This window comes from Scyliorhinus torazame, chromosome 6, assembly GCF_047496885.1.
Source record: "Scyliorhinus torazame isolate Kashiwa2021f chromosome 6, sScyTor2.1, whole genome shotgun sequence".
NCBI lineage: Eukaryota > Metazoa > Chordata > Chondrichthyes > Carcharhiniformes > Scyliorhinidae > Scyliorhinus > Scyliorhinus torazame.
Window position 1 is genome coordinate 227,773,685 of NC_092712.1, and position 13,293 is coordinate 227,786,977.

The window sequence follows — 13,293 nt, forward strand, 5'->3', positions numbered from 1 at the left end:
AAGCGAAGAGTGCCCATGGCTCCAGAAGTGAGGAGCAAAATGAGCGGAGCGAAGGAAGACATGCCCCTATTTTATGCCACTTGCTGCTGGGACCTTAAAGGTCCCACTGATAGGGAGAAGGTAAGTTTCTCAGGAAAGATACCCTCTTCAAAGTTGGCGCCAAACTCCTCCATGTTCCCAGACATTGGCTAGTGGCTATCAGGCAGGTCAGCCAATGCAGTCAGCAAACCGGTGTGCTTGTGCATCAGTGCTCTTCCAGAAAGGTCCTCATCTGAGTTTTCTACAGGGGAGCTAAGGTGATCAGGCAACTGGTCACCATACTCCACTGCACACCCTCTGCACATCCATTACTCCTGCTCTGACTGCAGGCCATTTGCGGATGACTCAACATGTGTTGATCCTAACTCAATGCTATCCTTCAAGTTCTTTGGTGGCTGTTCTCTGGTGGCTGAAAGCAGGTTCCCAGAAGCAGAAGGTTAATGTGAGAGAAGAGGAATGTTGGTGAAAGAAGACCTCCATGGTCACACCGTCAGCCACTTGGTCATACTGCTAGATAGCAGGTTGAGGGTATTCCAGGTGGCGAAAAGAGGTATACGGCAGAGACATAGCTAGGGAACAATATTAACAATGAGGTTGGGTGCCAGTGACCTCGTCACAGCTAGTTCTATTAAGTTGAGAACTATCACCTTAATGGGGTTCAGCTAATGCATTTGTCTTTGTCCCCTTGCCAGTTCTGTTCTGCTCCCTTTGATTGTGAGCCACCTCGTGTGTTGCGAGAGAGAAGTGATTGTGTCGCATTGTGCTTGAGTGATGTGCCTCCGATGGATGGATAGCTGGAGGCATATGCAGCCAGCAGGAAGTGGGTGTGGGGCTGGCAGCATTTGGAAGTGGCTGAAGGAGAGGTGGAGCAACTGGATGCTGGGTATGAGTCCTGAACGCCAAGGATTGGTGCTCCTAAGTGAGTAATGTGGGTGCGGTGCATTAAGCCAGAATTTTTCAAACTAGGGTCACGACCCATGGGTGGGTCGTGGGCGGGTGTCGGGAGGGTCATGGAGTGATCGGCAGTGGCTTTCCTGATCACGGGAAAAAGTGCCCAACGGCCGTGACTGGCTTTTAAGAATGCTTGCTATGGACAGTACCCGATTGGCTGCGGTGTTCGAGGGAGTGGGGCGGTGCAAGGTTGTGTGCTGGTCACGGTGCACTGGGGGGGGCGGGGGAGTAGGGGCTAATTGGCAGCTAGGTGGGCATGCAATGCCAATGATGGCGATTCCAGCTTGGAGCTCTGCTCTAGGGGCTTGCCCACTGCGCACTGCTCAGCTCGTCCTGCCACTAATCGGCAGTATGTGACCTGCGGTTCCATCATCAAGCTGCTCAATGGCCGGAACAACGTCGGCTTGCACCACGACGTGAAGTACGGGTCGAGAAGTGGTCAGCAGTCTGGGGCATGCATCTGACAACAGTAACAGCTACTGGACAGTGAGAGGGAAGCCAGGCCAAGTTTGTCAGTGAGGAATACCCATCAAATAAGGCCAGTCAATATGGCTGACACATGTCAACACTGGAAGAACCCTACACCGTCATCACTTTATGTCACCACTCTCTCGAAACCAGGAAGTAAGTGCTTTATGTGAGAATGAAGAAGGAGATGACTTGGATGTTTGGATAGGTCAATGCAGTGGAACCAATAAGAAATATTGTGACATTGTGTGTGTTTGATAAGTTACTTCATCTCCTCTAAAGTCAAAGTTTGTAAAGTAAAAACAAAGTTGTACTTTTTTCTATACTTGTTTACATTTCCAAAGAAATGGGAATATATTTAAAATAAAGGTTGTGTGTTAATGTAAGGATGCGCATGTTCAACTGAAATTGCTTTAATTTTCAATAGTAAAAAGTCATAAACTTGGATTGGAAAGGTTTCAGAGTTAAAAAAAAAAGAATACCATCTGCGGCCGGCCTTTAAATATGAACAATGTTTGCCTGGATTCTCCGTTTCGCCGCGCCAGATTTCTGGTTCAGCACGCCAGCGGGATGCTCCGTTTTGCCGGCTGGTGCGATTTCGGCACGGGAGCTATTCCCCGCCCGATTGCACGCCTGGATTTTGGTGTCGGCTGACGGAAAATCCCACCCCACGTGTGTTATATGCAGGGAAGTACTGACAAATGAAAGTTTAAAACCCTCAAAACTTTAAAGGTATTTGAAGACTAAGCATGGTGAGTTCAAGGACAAACCTCTTGATTTTTTTTTCAAAGGATGCAGTGAGAATTGAAATCATCAGTTGAATTCCTTAGCAGAAAAGTAACATTGAATTACAAAGCAATGAGATTGTGAGGGCTAAGCAGGCTCACCTGTCCCATTAAAGGTAAAGAATAATGATCTGTCGGGAAGGCCAACCAGCGTTGGTCACGAAGATCGGCCGGCGTGGGTCGCTAAGGTAAGCCGGCGTCAGTCGTGAAGGTCAGCCGGCATAGGACCCGAAGGTTGGCCGGTTGGTAAAACTGGGTTCCGGGGAAAGAAAGTTTGAAAAACATTGCATTAAGTGGTGTGAGAGCCTGTTGGTCTGGTGTGTAGGAGATGTCAGGTGAAGATGCATTTGCTGACATTGACCAATCCCATGAAATCATTAGAGTTTTCGTGGCACTTTTGACAGACCTTTGGGTTCAGATATTGGGAATTGACCTCCCAGGCTATCTCTTCACATTCCCTTCTGAAGATTGCCCTTGAGTGCCACCTGGCTACCTTCAGAACCATGGCATTTCTCCTCCTTCCCATCTCCAGCAGTAATACATCCAATGTCGCAGCCATCTCGCTGGAACTGTCCTGGTGTTCATATTGCAATAATTTACATTGCAACAATATGCTTGGTAGTTTCATGTTAAGATAAAGCCTAATTTACAAAGAGCAGTCTAGCTCTCCCATTGAATTGATAAGCAATGTTACCAGCCCCTCTGCAGCGTGCAAAAGCCGCAGGAAACCTGGAGGAGTAGACAGTTGTGCCGAAACCAGTAGGACCAATTCTACAAACATGCAAATGATAGATACATGATAGTTGGTTGGTGCCCACCTTGAGCTGCTCAGGTATGGACAGGTAACGCCCGCATCAAAAACCAGGACAAGGCAAGCTACAGCCCATGATATTTTTTGTAAGCCTGGTATTTACATACGGGGCTGGATTCTCCGCCCAGCCGCGCCCCGCCACATTTCTGCCCTGACCCGCCGGCGGGATTCTCCGTTACGCCGGCTGGTCAATGAGGTTTCCCATTGTGGGGCAGCCCCACGTCGTCGAGAAACCCCTGGGCGCCGGCAAAACAGAGAATCCTGCCCGCGGAGAGTCCCGCCCATGATCTGCCCTTTGATGATTTCCTTCACTTCACTGAGTCTGTTTACAGACTTGGTGCAGTGAAATTAAATTGAGCCTCGCAGCCACCGTTTGTCATACTGCAGCATACACTATGTTGTTTGGGGAAATTCCAATGGCCCCAGAGATAGGAGTCTCTCTCATTTGCATTATATCTTCCAGCGTTTTGTTAAAATTACATTTTCTACAACTGCGAGTGTTTCAACTAATTATTGAGCATACACTTTAATTTTGATGGATCGGTTTATGACAAATTACTGTGTAAATTAGCGTACAAAAACTTATGAAGGACATTGTATTGACTGTGAACATTCCGGTTCCATCTAGAACATTTCCATACTTTGATTTCGCAACAGCCTCCCCGAACAGGCGCCGGAATGTGGCGACTAGGGGCTTTTCACAGTAACTTCATTTGAAGCCGACTTGTGACAATAAGCGATTTTCATTTTCATTTTCATTTTCAACTGTATTTCCCAAGAAATGAAAATGTTCAAGACCTGCACTCTGTGGCTTTGTTCATCCACCATAGAACATTGCAGCACCATCATTATTGTCAATTGTGTGACGAAAAATTGTGCCAAAAATATTGAAACAATGTCTTATCCCCAATCCCTGCTGATTTGGTGAATGGGTGAAATTTGACTTTGGCATCTAGTTTGAATCCTGGCAGGATCCCGCAGGCCCCTATCTTTTTCCACATAATGCCTTTGTGCAAAGGTCTTGTTGACGCAGTCCATGTGATCTCTGATCATTAAATTCTCTTTGGGGATTAATTGATGTAAGCTCCACCGCTACTACATTTGCCAGATGAGGACACACTGTGCGCCTCTGAAGAGAGGTAAGTGGGGTCAGGAGATGACAGGGCCAAACAGGCAGGTGCAGTGATTGAGGGGAGTGGGGGATGAGGGTGTGGTCACTTCGATCAGGCTGTGCAATGCCTCGGGGTGGCCATGTCCACTGAAGGGACCTTCCATTTGCCATGCAAGGCCCAAAGAAGGAGCCAACCAACCGCATCCCACTTGGAGGCCACTAGACTTTACTGGATGGTGTCTCCACAGTGTGTTGGATCCCCATCATGATGTCAAGATGCCCAATGGAGGTAGGAAATGGCCCTTAATTGATCATTAAAGTGGCATATTGTCCTCTCGTCAGGCAGGTCGTCCGACAGCTTTCCCACATCTGGAAAAATGGTGTTATGGTAGGAAGGCATTGAAATGCCATTGATGCCTTCCTGTTCCACTTTGCCAGCCTTCCTGCTTCTGGTAAAATTCCGACCTGTGTTATTGTTAAAGTTACGGTGGTGCAGCGACAGTAATTCTGGAAACACCCGACACTCTTAATTTGTTACAAACAATGAGTATTCCTGTTTCTAATTCTCAATCATGAATATTTAACCATTTGTGGAAAAATTGTTGTGTTGCTTACAGCAGACTGAACAAATGCGAGATAATTTAAGAATCCCTGGCAGTGCTAATCTACACTACTGGGAATGAAAGACACATGTAAAGTGACTAAAATATCGATGTTGCTGATACGGGCAATGGTGTAGTGGTACTGTCACCGGGCAGTTAATGCTGCAGACTCAGGGGAGTACCCTGAGCACCCAGGTTCAACTACAGCAGATGGTGAAATTTGAATTCAATAAACATATAGAACTCAAAGTCTAACGATAACTATAACTCAAATAAAACATATCTAGTTGCTGATGTCCTTTCCATCAGGTTCAGGTTCACTTTCAAATTGCCCTTCATGCCTCTAGCAGCCTCTTGTTCCGGTCCTAACATTCTCTTCCCACGCAATTGCAGAAGGTGAAACACCTGCCCCTTCACCTCCTCACCATCCAAGATCACAAACACTCCTTTCAGGTGAAGTCCTGTTTCACTTGCATCTCCTCTAATTTGGTATACCGTATTCGCTGCTCCAAAGATGTGCAGGTTAGGTAGATTGGCCATGCTAAATTCCCCTTAATGTCCAAAAGGTGAGGTGGGGTTACTAGATTACAAGGATAGGTTGGAAGTGTGGGATTAAATGGGGTGCTCTTTCCAAAGGCCGGTACAGACTGGATGGGCCGAATGGCCCCCTTCTGCCCTGTAAATTCTATGATTCTATGACAATACGGCCTCCTCTACACTGGGAGACTAAATCCAGACTGGGTGACCGCTTTTCAGAACACTTTTGCTTAATCTGCAAACATGACCCCAGACTTCCTTTTCAATTCACCTTCTAGCCCTCATGCCCATCATTGGCCTGCTGCAATGCTCCAGTGAAGCCGAACTGGAGGAACAGCATCGCATCTTCTGATTAGGCACTTTACAGACTCTGGATTTAACATTAAGTTGAATAACTTCAGACCATGAACTCTCTGCTACAACTTGTCCTCCCCCCCACCCCCATCCCCCGCTTTAAATCCCATTTTTGTCCCAACGCCACCCCCATCCCCCCACGGGGCTATTTGTCAATTGTTCTTAAAATCTGCTTTCACAGACCTTTATTCTGCTATTAACACGTTCTTCTTTCTTACCTTTATGCCACCACCAGCACCTTCTTTAGTCCTTAATGCCACTATTAATACTTTGTCTTGTGTTCCATGTCATCATTATCAAATCTCTCCAAGCTCCGACTGATCAGTGACTTTATACTTTTGCTTCGATGTGGAAGCACTGGAAAGGGTGCAAAGGAGATTTACCAGGATGCTGCCTGGATTGGAGGGTAGGTCTTATGAAATGAAATGAAAATCGCTTATTGTCACAAGTAGGCTTCAAATGAAGTTACTGTGAAAAGCCCCTAGTCGCCACATTCCGGCGCCTGTTCGGGGAGGCTGGTACGGGAATTGAACCATGCTGCTGGCCTGCCTTGGTCTGCTTTCAAAGCCAGCAATTTAGCCCTGTGCTACACAGCCCCTGTTTTCTATGAGGAACGGTTGAGGGAGCTAGGGCTTTTCTCATTGGAGCGAAGGAGAATGAGAGGCGACTTAATAGAGGTTTACAGATGATAAGGTGGATAGATAGAGTGGACGCTCAGAGACTATTTCCTCGGGTGGATGTAGCTGTTACAAGGGGGCATAACTATAAGGTTCGGGGTGGGAGATATCGAAGGGATGTCCGAGGTAGGTTCTTTACTCAGAGAGTGGTTAGAGTGTGGAATGGACTGCCTGCTGTGATAGTGGAGTCGGACACTTTAGAAACTTTCAAGCGGTTATTGGATAGGCACATGGAGCACACCAGAATGACAGGGGGCGGAATTCTCCCCCCCCCATGCCGGGTGGGAGAATCGCCGGGGCGCCGCGCGAGTCCCGCCACGCCGCCCCGGCACCTGCACGCGTTTCTCCCACCCCCCCAAACTGGCGCGGCGACAATCACGGCTGGCCGCTCAGAGAATCGCGCTCGCTGTTTGTAACGGGCGAGCGGCGATTCTCTGGCCTGGATGGGCCGAGCGGCCTGCCCAACACGACAGGTTCCCACCGGCGCCGTCCACACCTGGTCGCTGCCGGCAGGAACAGTGCGGGAACGCTGGGGGGGAGGGGGCCTGTGGGGGGGGAAGGGGGTTCCTGCACCGGGGGGGGGGCCTCAAAAGGAGTCTGGCCCACGATCGGTGCCCACCGATAGGCGGGCCGGCCTCTCTGAAGGAGGATCTCCTTTCATCCGCCGCCCCGCAAGATCGATCCACCATCTTCTTGCGGGGCAGCCGCGGGGAGGACGGCAACCACGCATGTGCGGGTTGGCACCGGTCAACCTGCGCATGTGCGGTTGACGTCATTTATGCGGCGCCGGCCGTGTCATTTACGCGGCGCCGCTTTTATGCGGCGCCAAGGCCCGCCGTGCGTAAATGACGCGGCACTGCTCCTAGCCCCCCGGGGGTGGGAGAATAGGGGGCTGGGAATGGCCTCTGACGCCGGAGTGAAACACTCCGGTTTTCACCCCGGCGTCGGGACTTAGTCTCCCGATGGGAGAATTGCGCCCAGGGAGTGGGATAGCTTGATCTTGGTTTCAGACAAAGCTCGGCACAACATCGAGGGCAGAAGGGCCTGTTCTGTGCTGTACTGTTCTATGTTCTATGTTCCACCTACTTCACCCTTTCTTAAACTGTATAAAATCCATTACATTTCTCCCTCTCTTCAACCCTGAGGAAGAGCCGTACCGATTCGAAATGTCAACTCTGATTCTCCCTCTATGGATGCTTCCAGCATTTTCTGTTTTTATTCCAGATTTTCAGCATCCAGAGTAGTTTGTTTTTATTTGATAGACGCACAGCTTCATATTCAGTGATGCTCAATGTTGGGGAACAAAACATTTTCTCGCTTTTGGATTCAAATGCCAATATCAAGCAGTCCCATAGCTAAATTTAATGTGGTGGTAATTGATTGCAAAGGCTTGCCAAAACTCCGGGCTGGATATCCAGGGAAAAAGACACCTTTCTTGATCCCTGATTCATTGCTGTGCCCATCAGGCAATTCACTGCTTTTGTGTCGGGATCTTTAAGGTCGGAGATCCTGGGCGGGATTCTCCGACCCCCCCCCCCCGGCCGGGTCGGAGAATCGCCGGGGGGGGGGGGGGGGGGGGGCGGCGGAAATCCTGCCCCCGCCGGCTGCCGAATTCTCCGGCACCGGGGATTTGGCGGGGATGGGAATCGCTCCGCGCCAGTCGGCAGCCGCTGGCAGCGGCCCACCTGGCGATTCTCCGGCCCACGATGGGCCGGTGGCCGCCCGTTTTCGGCCAGTCCCACCGGTGTATATTACACCAAGTATTTGCCGGCGAGACCTGGCTGCGCGGGCGGCCTCGGGGATCCTCGGGGGGGGGGGGGGGGGGGGGACGCGGGGGGTTCTGGCCCCGGGAGGTGCCACCACGGTGGCCTGGCCCGCGATCGGGGCCCACCGATCGCGGGTAGGCCTGTGCTGTGGGGGCACTCTATTCTTCTGCGTCGGACTCTCTGGTTCTCCGCGATGGCCGACGCGGAGATGAACTCCCCATGCACTGGGATGACGCCAGCACACGTTGGCGCTCCCACGCATGCGCCAACTCGTGCCGGCCAGCGGAGGCCCTTCAGCGCCGGTTGGCATGGCGCAAGCCCCTTCCCCGCCAGCCGGTGCGGCGCAAACCTCTCTGGCGCCAGCCTAGCCACCTTTGGGGCCGCCCGACGCCGGAGTGGTTCACGCCACCCCTTCGTGCCGGAGTTGCCCGCCCCACCGATTCCAGCAGAATCCCGTCCCCTGCGTCTGAGTCCTGTTGACTAATTAGAGGGCTGACAAATTATCAATCCCTGTAGTGCCACCGACATCATGGACGGCAGTAAAACAGGTCCCGGTGAGTGGCAGTGTCATTAGTGAGGGCATGAGGGGTGTGTCATAATATACACCAGTATATTATGATGCAGACACACACTGATGGACACACAGTGGGACCAATCAACATACACAACACCACAGCCAATCACCAGTGAGAGCACACGCACTATAAAGACAGGGGACAGGGGACGTCAGAGTTCCCGCTCATTCGAGTAGCAGCTAGCTAGGAGCACAGAGCTCACAACCTGCAACACAGACATTCACCATGTGCTGAGTGCATCAACTGGTTAGGACAAGGCAAAGGTCTTTAGTTAAAGCTGGTATCGTATTTACCCACAGTTCAAGTATGTTTAAATAGTTAACCTTTTAATAAAATAGTGTTGCACTACTTCAAGTGTTGGTGACCTGTATGTGATCCAGAACACCCAACACATCATTATACCAGGTGTGGTTGCATACTAGCACTTCTTAGACCTACCTGCAAGTGATCTGCCTTCCATCAGCATCCCGTCATTCTGCAACATGGACAACATCAGCCCGCCGCCGTCGCTCCGCATCGCCGGCAACCTCGGGGCCAACTGGAAGATTTTCAAACAGCGCTTCCAGCTCTTCCTCGAAGCCACGGGCAGGGAGCCACGGTGCCTCGGACACCAGATTGATTGCTCTTCTCCGCTCCACGGCCAGGGAACATGCCATCCATATTTTCAACTCTCTCACTTTTGCAGATGACGAAGACAGGACGAAGTTCTAGACGGTTCTCCTCAAATTTGACACTCACTGCAGCGTAGAAGTGAATGAAAGTTTTGAACGCTACGTGTTCCAGCAGCGTTTGCAGGGTAAGGACGAACCTTTCCAATCCTTTTTAACGCACCTCCGCATCCTTGCGCAATCTTGCAGCTACGGGCCCACCTCCGACTCCATGATACGCGACCAGATCGTTTTCGGTGTTCAGTCGGAACCCCTACGTCAGCAGCTCCTCAAAGTAAAGCAATTCACCCTAGCGACTGCCATCGAGACCCGTGTCTTACATGAAAATGCCACCAGTCGGTACTCCCATATACAACTGGCTGAAATGGCACGGCAAGGTCCCCACGAGGCAGAATGGGTCCAAGTGATTGAACACCTCCAGGGCCTCAGCCTGGATGAGGGCAGCCATTTTGCGCACTTTACGTGGACTCCCGCGCTTGTACGCACCAAACGAGGGGACAGCGACATGGAGGAATGTAATGCGCAGGCGTGCACCACGCAGGACCGCACCGCGCATGCGCGGTGGCGCAGCGAACGTGCTGATGACACGACGTGCGGCAACTGTGGCTCCGCCCATTTAAAGCGGCAATGCCCCGCAAAATCTCAACAATGCCTACGATGTGGAAGACTTGGCCACTATGCTGCCTGCTGTCGAGCAGCTCAGCCTTCCAATTCATATCGCTTCAGCCAGCCTCGCAGGAATGTTCGGGCAATTCAACCAACGGTCACCGAGTCCAATTCCGACCTCCCACACAGCAGTGACACCGAGGACCTGAAGGCGCCTTTTGGAGTCGGTGTTGTAACGAAAAACAGGCTGCCCCCGAAGCAAAGACATCAGCCGCTGTCGGTAAATAGCATCGATCCAGACGCCGCACTGCACCCTGCCCAACTTCTCTCCTGATTCTAAAGGAATACCACCACCCCATTCCCCACCCCTCACCCCCTTTCCCAACACCCCGTTCCTGTAGAATGCATGTGATTTTGCTCCCAGTATAGGTTTAGAACAGGTTAATCCCAATTAAAACTATTATTTTCCACTGCTGAGTGTGATATTTTCATATCACACATCGAATAGTCTCTTGACCTTGCAGATTGAGTTTACCTGTTTAATACAAACTAATGAATAGTGGGAAGATTGTGATTATATTTTGTTTTGTTTGGAAATAGATCAAACTGCCTGAACCCATTTAATTAAAATTTCTACATTCAGCCGCAAGGCGGGACTGCCGTACATCCTCAGCTAGCTCCAAATTCGGGCCCTACAGTTTAAAAGGTGGTATTTTACCCAAAGCCAAAAGCAAAATACTTGCTTTTGATGGAAATCTGGGGCGTCATTCTCCGACCCGCTGGGGGGTCGGAGAATGGCCGTTGGCCGCCATGAATCCCGCCCCCGCCGGTTGCCGAAGTCTCCGGTACCGGATATTTGGCGGGGGCGGGAATCGGGCCGCGCCAGTTGGCGACCCCCCCCCCCCCCCCGCTCGATTCTCCGGCCCGAGTGGGCCGAAGTCCCGCCGATAAATTGCCTGTCCCGCCAGCGTAAATTAGAGTACCTATTTACCGGCGGGACAAGGCGGCGTGGCCGGGCTCCGGGGTCCTGGGGGGGGCGCGGGGCGATCTGACCCCGGGGGGTGCCCCCACGGTGGCCTGGCCCGCGATCGGGGCCCACCGATCCGCGGGCGGGCCTGTGCCATGGGGGCACTCTTTCCCTTCCGCCTCCACCACGGTCTCCACCATGGCGGAGGCGGAAGAGACTCTCCCCACTGCGCATGCGCGGGAAACTGTCAGCGGCCGCTGACGCTCCCGCGCATGCACCGCCACGACATGTCATTTCCACGCCAGCTGGTGGGGCAACAAAGGCCATTTCCGCCAGCTGGCGGGGCGGAAATCCCTCCGGCGCCGGCCTAGCCCCTCAATGTTGGGGCTCGGCCCCCAAAGATGCGGAGCATTCCGCACCTTTGGGGCGGCGCGATGCCTGTCTGATTGGCGCCGTTTTGGGCTCCAGTCGGCGGACATCGCGCCGTTTGGGGAGAATTCCGCCCCTGTGATAGAAACATAAAATTCTGGAAGCACTCATCAGGTCTGGCAGCATCTGTGGAGCGTGAAAGAGAATTACCATATCCGGCATTTCATCATCATCTCTCTCCATAGATACTGCCAGATCTGTTGAGTGCTTCCAGCAATTTCCATTTTCATTTCTGGTATTTGAACCTACTTGCCACTTTTACACTTTTTATTCATTGATATTACATTTTTGATACTCGGGAGAATCAGATGTTCAGGGCTAAAATCAAAAGAATTTTAGTTTCTTAAAGGTTCCATCATGTTAGATATCCTCGGCCTTTATTTAATGAGTGACCTATTTGCATTGGAGGCAGTCCAGCGAAGTTTCGCCATCTGATTTCTGGGATGTAGGAAGGGTTGTGAGGAATGTTGAGCTGGTTGGAACTGTATTGGAGTTTGGATGAATGAAAGTTCATTTTATGGAAACATATGGGGGGGGGGCTTCATTCAGGGTTGGGGGCAATTTGTGTGGGCAATCCAGGGCGTGCGAGCGGCTGGTGCAGGGCACTATTTTGCCGGTCCAGGCCCGCTGGAGGCCACCGCCTTGCGCATGTGCGGCCTCTGACCCAGAGGTGCTGGGGGCCCTATCGGCAGCTAGAGCTGCAAGATCTACAATGGCTGCCTGCTAGCCCCCAGCAAGACGGTGAATCTGTGGCCTTTTGATACGCGTTTTCCTGGCATTAAAGACCACAGTTTTCACGACGGCATGGGGACTTAGTCCCAAAAACGGAGAATCCAGCCCATGAGATTCTCAGGGGGCTTGACAGGGTAGAAGCTGAGAGGATGCTTACGCTCACATGGAAATCTTAAAATAAAAGGGAAAAGTTCCAGAAGTAGACAGTAACTTAGGAGGAATTTCTTCTTTCAGAGGGTCATTAACTGGGCAGCACGGTGGCACAGTGGTTAGCACTGCTGCCTCACAGCACCAGGGACTCGGGTTCAATTCCGACCTTGGGTGATTGCCTGTGTGGAGTTTGCATGTTTTCCCCATGCCTACGTGGGTTTCCTCCGGGTGCTCCGGTTTGCTCCCACAGCCCAAGATGTGCAGGTTAGGTGGAGTGGCCATGCTAAATTGCCCCTTAGTGTCCAGGGATGCGTAGGTTAGGTGAGGTTATGGGGTATGGTGGGGGAATCGACCAAGGTAAGGCGCTCTTTCAGAGGGTCGGTGCAGACCCAATGGGCCGAATGGCCTCCTTCTACATTGCAGGATTTCTAATCTTTGAACTTCTGTACCCAGAAAACAATGGAAACTGGGTTACTGAATATATTCAAGGCTGATTGAGACAGACCTTTGATCTGTAAGGGAGTTAAGGGTTGTAGGGAGCAGGTGGGAAAGTGAAGTTGATGCTGCGGACAGGTCAGCCATGATCTTATTGAATGGCAGAGCAGACTCGAGGGGATGGATGGCCTACTCTGCTCCTACTTATTTTCTTATCATTACGCCCTCATAGTGTCCATTCTGATTTGCATTTTTACGGCAGCGAGGACCCAGGTTCGATCCCAACCCCCGAGTCACTGTCCATGTGGAGTTTGCACATTCACCCCATACCTGCACGGGTCTCACCCCCACAACCCAAAGATGTGCAGGTTAGGTGGATTGGTCACGCTAAATTGCCCCTTGATTGGAAAAATATCTTTTTTAATTCAAAAGAAATTGATTTGCATTTTGTTGTAAATATTCAATAAAGGTAACAAATAATAATTCAATTTTTGTTGACTATACGCTGAAATTTCAAATGATCAATGAAATATTAGTTTAGTTGCTGAGAAGTAAATAGATTTTACAACTTAAAATAATGTAACATATATAAAAGAAAATAACATTTAGATACTCTGTACCACTAAAATA

At 50.9% G+C, this 13,293-nt stretch overlaps 1 long non-coding RNA gene across 1 annotated transcript in view; it reads left to right on the forward strand.

The window, feature by feature from the left end:
* The window catches only part of LOC140425331 (uncharacterized), a 92,183-nt gene that overhangs the window by 19,957 nt on the left and 58,933 nt on the right, over window positions 1-13,293 (forward strand). The window lies entirely within an intron of this gene.